The sequence below is a fragment of the Oryza sativa genome, chromosome 9 (genome assembly GCF_034140825.1).
Source record: "Oryza sativa Japonica Group chromosome 9, ASM3414082v1".
In the NCBI taxonomy this organism is placed as follows: Eukaryota; Viridiplantae; Streptophyta; class Magnoliopsida; order Poales; family Poaceae; genus Oryza; species Oryza sativa.
Window position 1 is genome coordinate 7360270 of NC_089043.1, and position 7375 is coordinate 7367644.

The window sequence follows — 7375 nt, forward strand, 5'->3', positions numbered from 1 at the left end:
GGGGAGAGCATCCTCCCCCTTTATGAGGAGTAAACTCTCTCCGTCTTGTATTGTGGTTTTTGTACAAACGCTTTTGTTGTCCTGTGGGCGGAGCGACTTCTTTTACTTCGCGCCATTTGTCGATTTGTCGTGTTTCTTTGTCTTTCGTAGTTGTGTAGATTCCGAGGATGTCTAGCAAGGCGGATGTCGTGATGTCGCAAGCATCGACCTACCTTCCTCGAGCGATATGCCTACCCCTGCCATTGTTAAGGATGGGGAGGTGGGTATGAGCTCTGGTCCGCCTAACCTGGGTGTGGTCGGGCTCCCTAGCGAGAACTCGGGTGCGATGGCATAGAGAAGTTACCCTTTCAAACTTGTCATGTTGTTTAAATGGTGGCATCTCTTACATCCTCTCCCCTTTTTAAGATCTCGATGGGATCATTGCTGAACAAGATAGGCGTATTGCATACTGGAAGACGAAGTTCGAGGTCGCGGAACTCGAGCGGTCGCTCGTGGTAGTGAAGCAGGAGCAGGCCGTAGAGGCTCTCCGAGGCTGCGAGGTTTGGCTGAAGTCGTATCTTAAGAGCTGCTGCAGTGCCATGGCCGACGTTTGTCGTCAGCTAAAGGTTGATCGCGCGGAGCCCGAGGAGAGTACGGCGGGCTACTTGTCCTTGATGAGGGGGGCATGTGCTCAGCTTGAGGGCATAGGACAGCGGATCGACATCAACCTCAAGGAGGAATGTCGTCACGCCAGCCATTACGATGGAAGCCACGTCCTCGCTTGCATCCAAGATCGCCGCTCGTAGATGGATCTCGGGTTCCTGCGCGGGGGTTTTCGCCGTTCGCGGTTATCGGCGGACGAGGTCGACCGACTGGCGCGATCCCTTGCTCCTTTAGCTGAGGAGGTTTTTGCTTCCATGAACTGGCAATGGCCGTCGTGGTAGGCTTTTAGTCCCTGTAAAAGAAACACCTAGAAAGAATTTATAACATACTGTTATCTTTATTAAGGATTTGTAATCGAAGTAGAAACCTATATAGTGAAATGCTTAAACAGGTTATGTTGTGAACGAGTACTACTCTTTTTACGGGCTGTCTTTGGCCCGTTATTGAGCAAGGTACTCTCCCTAGCCCCCGGCCTTGTCCTCGGTGAGGTCTGCTCTCGGAGGGGAAGGCGCAATCACCCGTAACTTGCCTATCTGAAATTGCGATTTGCCTAGCCCCCAGCCGTGAAGTTGGAAAAACCAATTTCCGATTACACGGCTTAGCTAATACACCTTTTGAGCACTCTTACATGACCAGGTCTTACATGGTCATTCCGCTCTTCAAATCACCCGTAACTTGCCTATCTGAAATTGCGATTTGCCTAGCCCCCAGCCGTGAAGTTGGAAAAACCAATTTCCGATTACACAGCTTAGTTAATACACCTTTTGAGCACTCTTACATGACCAGGTCTTACATGGTTGTTCGGCTCTTCAAATCCGACGAGACCTTATCTGCTCTGGGCGTCCCCAACCAAAATTCCCGTAGGTTTCTCGGAGGCTTGTCGAAACGGCGTAAATGATCAATAGGTTCGATCCAAGAGTGGGTGTTATCGTGGTAAGAGATCTCTGGGGAAAACACTGATGTATTTCATGAGGAGATCAAAATACCTTTGGATAATTGATTTGTACACATTTGGGATACATTGACTTTATACATAGAATTTACATAATTGATGAATGTTCCAGGAGTTAGATAACTCGCGACCAGGCGCCATTTGCAAGGTCGTCGCCATCTTCAATTTTGAACGCGCCTGGTCACAGTATTCGTACCACCGTGTATGGTCCTTCCCACTTAGGCGAGAGTTTGTTACGCCCTGCCTGGTTTTGAACTCATCGGAGGACGTAATCGCCGATGGTAAGTGTGCGAGCTCTGATGCGCTTCTCATGACACGGGCGTAGGGCCTGCTAGTATGCGGCTGCCCGAATGGCAACTCGTTCACGATGTTCCTCGAGAAGATTCACATTGTCGCTTCGCCTTTCGTCTAGTTTCTCGTCAGTATGCTTCTGTACGCATGTACTCTGATGTCATAACTCCGTTAGGAGCATGGCTTCAGATCCGTATACCAGTAAGAAAGGTGTTTCCTTGTTGCATGTAGTTGGCATGGTTCGTACGACCCATAGAACTGATGGGAGTTCTTCAACCCACGTTTTGTCATAGGCCATAAGCCTATCATGAACGCGAGTTTTGATCCCTTGTAGTACTATTCTGTTGGCCCACTCGACTTGTCCGTTGCTCTGAGGATGGGACACTAAGGCGAAGCAGATCTTGACTCCAAGTTCGATGCAGTAATCTTGGAAATCACCGCTGGTGAATTGGGACCCGTTGTCTGTGAGGATGCGGTGAGGCAACCCGTATCTGCAGAATATTCCCTTAATGAATTATATGGCGTTGTCGGCTTTAATTTCTCTTGTCGACTCTGCTTCAATCCTCTTAGTGAATTTGTCGATCGCCATGAACAAGAATTTGTAGCCCCCTTGTCCTCGTGGAAATGGCCCAAGTATATCAAGCCCCCAGCATGAGAACGGCCATGTTAAAGGGATAGTCTGGAGCGCTTGTGCTAGCAACTTGGTGTGTTTGCTTAAAAAATTGACAAGCTTTACATCGTTGCACTATTTCACATACGTCTTGGAGGGCAGTTAGTCAGAACAAACCTTGTCTGAAAGCTTTTCCGACTAGAGTACGCGCGCCGGCGTGTGATCCGCAAATGCCTTTGTGGATGTGGAGGAGAAGAGTTTTTCTGTCGTCGGATGATACACACTTGAGGAGGATTCCGTTCGGGGCCTTCTTGTATAAATCATTGCCGATCATACAATATATCTTGGCCTGACAGGATAGTTTCTCGGCCTCTGTGTCGTCGTCCGGCAGCTCATCTGACTCCAATAATTTGATTAGCGGAGTGCGCCAGTCGTCCGTTGTCTCTATGTTCGCAACGACGTTTGTGACCTCTGCAGCCCCTTGCGGGATGCTGGTATTGGCTGTGGTGCTTTCGTCGTTCATGTCCTTGACGGATGGTTTTGTCAGGACATCCAAAAACGTTCCGGGCTGAAGCGGTTCTCACCTGGAAGCGCATCGTCTGGTTCGACGTTGTCTTTTCGATAGACATGTTGAACTTCGATCCCATCGAACTTGTGTTCCAATTTTCTGACTTCGTCGAGATATTTGGCTAACTCGGGGCTGGAGCATTTGTAGTCTTTGTGTACTTGGTTCGCAACCAATTCGGAGTCTCCCTTCACGATTAGTCGCTTGACGCCAAGTGCGGCTGCTGCTCTTATCCCTACGAGTAGTACTTCGTACTCGGCCATGTTGTTTGTTGCCCGGATGTTTAGATGGATTGCATGCTTGAATTGGTTCCCTGTGGAGGATGTCAAGATGAATCCGACGCCTGCTCCTTGGCTGTCCAGTGCTCCATCGAATGCCATGGTCCAGGTTTTATTGTCCGTTTGGGCGGCTGGCCTATCCTCTGGGATGGTCCAGTCGGCTACGAAGTCAGCGAGGACCTGTGATTTAATGGCTATTCTAGGCACAAAGTGGACATCGAATTGGCTTAGCTCGACTACCCATTTGGCAATTCGGCCGACCACGTCTTTATTCCAGACGACTTCACCCAAAGGGAAGGAGGAAACGATGGTGTCCTTGTGAGCCTGGAAGTAGTGGCGTAGCTTTCTCGATGTCATAACTACAGCGTAGAGTAGTTTTTGGATCTGTGGCCTCGCTTACGTAGTACACGGGATGTTGCACTTTTTCCCTCTCTACGACGTTAACTGTACTCATAGAATAAGGCGTGGTAGCGATATACAGGAATAATTCTTCATTGATGTGTGGAGCAACGAGTACAGGGGAATTTGACAAGTAGCCCTTGAGCGCGATAAATGCGTTCTCGGCTTCTTGGTTCCACTCGAATTTGTCCTGCTTCTTGGTGTTGACGGTCGTTATCGATCAGTTTCAACCGTCAATATTACTAAAACAAGGGAGAACTAGTGATGATTGCAATGCATAAATATGTTAGAATAATAATATTCCACAAGTATTAGGTCTACTAACCTTTTGCAGAGAATGACAATAAAGTGAAGGAAAATCGACATCAACTTAGACGATAGATCAATCGAACGATGTCGAGAAACAGACTTGTGTATGAATGGGCCAAGAATGCAGACTTGACACGATGAATCGGGCCAAATTTCACAAGTCTACGAAGTGAAGCAGCAGAGGGGGCCACTAGCCAAAATGTGGGCTGGTTGGGCCACACTAGGTTCAGCCGAACCTGGTGGTTCAGCCGAACTTCCCGTGAAGCCGATGGATGCAGGGATTTGAGGGAACGATGGAGTATTACCGACCTTTCCAACCACCATAACCGTCATTACCTGCCTATTTAAGGAGTTCACTCTCTTCACTTCAACACACACCTCAAGCAAGAGCTCTCTCATTCCTCTCAAGTTTAGTTTAGTAGTATCTAGCTGGTGGAATAGAATTAGAATAGGAATCAGGAGTCCGGAAGTCTTCGGAAGAGTTCGGGTATGGCTCTAGTAGTTTCCCTTTCCTCTTTTGTAAGCTTTGTACTTTTATAAGAATACTCTTCTAAATACATTTATGGTATTGAAATACTTTCCGAGTATATGAGTACCTACTTTACATTATGTTCATGTTATACTGAATATATTGCTATCTTATCTGGGAGATGCTTTGGTGCGGGTATAGTCTTTTCTTATTCAATTACTCTATGTCATGACGATGATATTAGAGTAATATCTGGTAGTTTCGACGTGGTGTCTAGATTATGAGATATCATTATTTGGGATTATATATTGTGGATGAGAGGTGGGCCGCTGATGGTGACAGCTCAGTACGGGTATTCCTCCACCCCGGTATATAATCCTAAGTTAATTCCTCGGGGAGGGTATTCCTCCGTATTTAGCCCCGGTTGTATGGTCATGACGGGCTGTCGTAAGGAACTCGGCAGTCAGGGGTGGCTTCTCGAAGTACCAGGAGGGCATCGGATAGAGGGTATTAGCTAGTATATCAGTTAACTAGAATGTATGTGTACTATGTATATTAGAAGTATAGGAATAGATTTCCTTTCTCTTTTCTTTCCACCTAGCTTAGATTATTTATTATGAGGATGAGTAGTTAAATGCTTGTGTGTCACTCTACCCTTGGATTATCTTAACCCCTGCTTAGATATGATTATGGCAAGTAATATATAAATTATTAGTTGAGTTCTCTCTACATGATCTTCCCACGGGATAAAATAAATACGATACCCTTGGAATACTCTTGGGTGAAATGCTACAATGGTATATCTGTGCGCTTGCGGATGAACTCTATAACCATAATATACCAGAAGTATTTCTGCGCTATTGCTGGGAATTATATTTCTCGTAATGTCGTTAAGAAATACCAACAAGCATTTCTGGCACCATTGCCGGGGAAGATTCATGATAGAGATTACTTAAACTAATGCTTTATATTTACCTCTGTATAGTCATTTTCCTTTGCAGGCTAACCTTGGTTGTTTTCACTTTTTGTTGTGAAAACAGGGTAGTGCATGACTGGTTTCAACCTGCCGGAAAACTTCAAAGAAAATCTAGAAGCTTTCTTCCGGAGCGTCAGGCCGCGAGTCGTTTCTCCGCAAAAAACTCTTCCGACAGAGAAACCAGCCGTACCAGCGCCACCAACTTTCAAGACAATGGCCAGCAAGACTCTTTGCGAGTTCGCTGCTCCCTCTGCTGCCAATGTGGCCGTCGGGCCGCAAGTCAACATAGGAGATGTGGATTTCGACTTGAAGTCCAGCCTCATCACGATGGCGCAGGCTAGCCCGTTCTGTGGCAAGCCTAATGAGGATGCCAACGCTCATCTGCAACAATTCCAGGAGATATGTACCACGTACACCATCAAGGGCGTTAGTCCTGACGCCGTCAGGCTGCGGCTGTTTCCGTTGTCCCTCCTCGGGAGAGCAAAGCAGTGGTTCTATGCCAACCGTGCTGCTATCAACACCAGGGATAAATGCTCTACGGCATTCCTCTCGAAGTTCTTCCCGATGGGCAAAACCAACGCCCTTCATGGACGAATTTCCAGTTTCCAGCAGACAAGGGACGAGTCTGTTCCAGAAGCATGGGAACGACTGCAGGAGCACATGGCCGCCTGTCCTCATCATGGGATGGACGACTGGCTAATCCTGCAGAATTTTTACAATGGGCTCACCCCAATGTCCCGCGATCACTTGGACGCGGCAGCTGGAGGAGCCTTCTTCTCTAAAACGGTTCAAGGAGCCGTTGAACTCATAGAGAAGATGGTCTCCAATATGGGTTGGAGCGAGGAACGACTCCAGACCTGTCAGCGAGGCATGCACACCGTCAAGGAGACGGAGTTACTTGCTGCCAAGCTGGACCTCCTCATGAAACGCTTGGACGACCATGAGAAACGGCCACAAGGCACCGTCAAGGCCTTGGACTCACACGTCACGTGTGAAGTCTGCGGCAGCACGGGTCATTCTGGGAACGACTGCCCGGAAACCCGTGAGGAGGCGATGTACATGGGCAACAACAACGGGTATCGTCCACAAGGAGGTCAGGGGTGGAACCAACTAAGCCCATATTATCATGAGGTAATAATAACGGTAACTTCTCTAACCAACCCTCCTTGAAGGATCTTGTTTTTGCGCAAGCTAAAACCATTGATGTGCTAAGCAAAAAGCTTGCTGCTAATGATAAGATCTTAGAGAACATAAATGTCAAGCTAGATGGCTTTGCTTCCGCATTTCAAAACCAGATGAGCTTTAATAAGATGATAGAAACCCAGTTAGCTCAGTTGGAATCTTTAGTCCCTGCAAATGAATCCGGGAGGATTCCGGGGCAACCCGACCCCTCCATTGAAAATGTCAAGGCGATCACGACGAGGAGAGGTAAGTCCACTCGTGATCTGCCATATCCTGACCCTGCAGGAACTAATGAGATATCAAAAGGAGCGCCATCTAGTGACTCGGTTGACAAGGAGGTTCAGCCAGAAAAGACCATGCCGCAGGAGTACTGCGACACACGGTTGCTGCTGTTTCCTTAACGGGGTAGGAAACCGTCAGTGGACGAGCAATTCACTCGTTTTGTTGAAGTAATCCAGAAGATCCACATCAACGTGCCGTTGTTGGACGCTATGCAAGTGCCAACATACGCCCGTTATCTTAAAGAGATACTCAACAACAAGAGACCGCTCCCAACAACAGAGGTGGTCAAGCTGATGGAACAATGCAGCAACGTGATACTCCACAAGCTCCCGGAGAAGGAGAAAGATCCGGGGTGTCCTACGATCACCTGCTCGATCAGGGCACAACAATTGGACCAGGCCTTGTGCGACCTTGGAGCCA

The 7375-nt window shown here is 47.7% G+C and overlaps 1 non-coding gene across 1 annotated transcript; it reads right to left on the reverse strand.

The window, feature by feature from the left end:
* Positions 1-6070: 6070 nt before the first annotated feature.
* On the reverse strand, positions 6071-6177 carry LOC112936493 (small nucleolar RNA R71). The gene has a single exon (XR_003238798.1). It is a non-coding gene; the product is annotated as a small nucleolar RNA R71 (small nucleolar RNA).
* Between the last annotated feature and the right edge of the window lie 1198 nt (positions 6178-7375).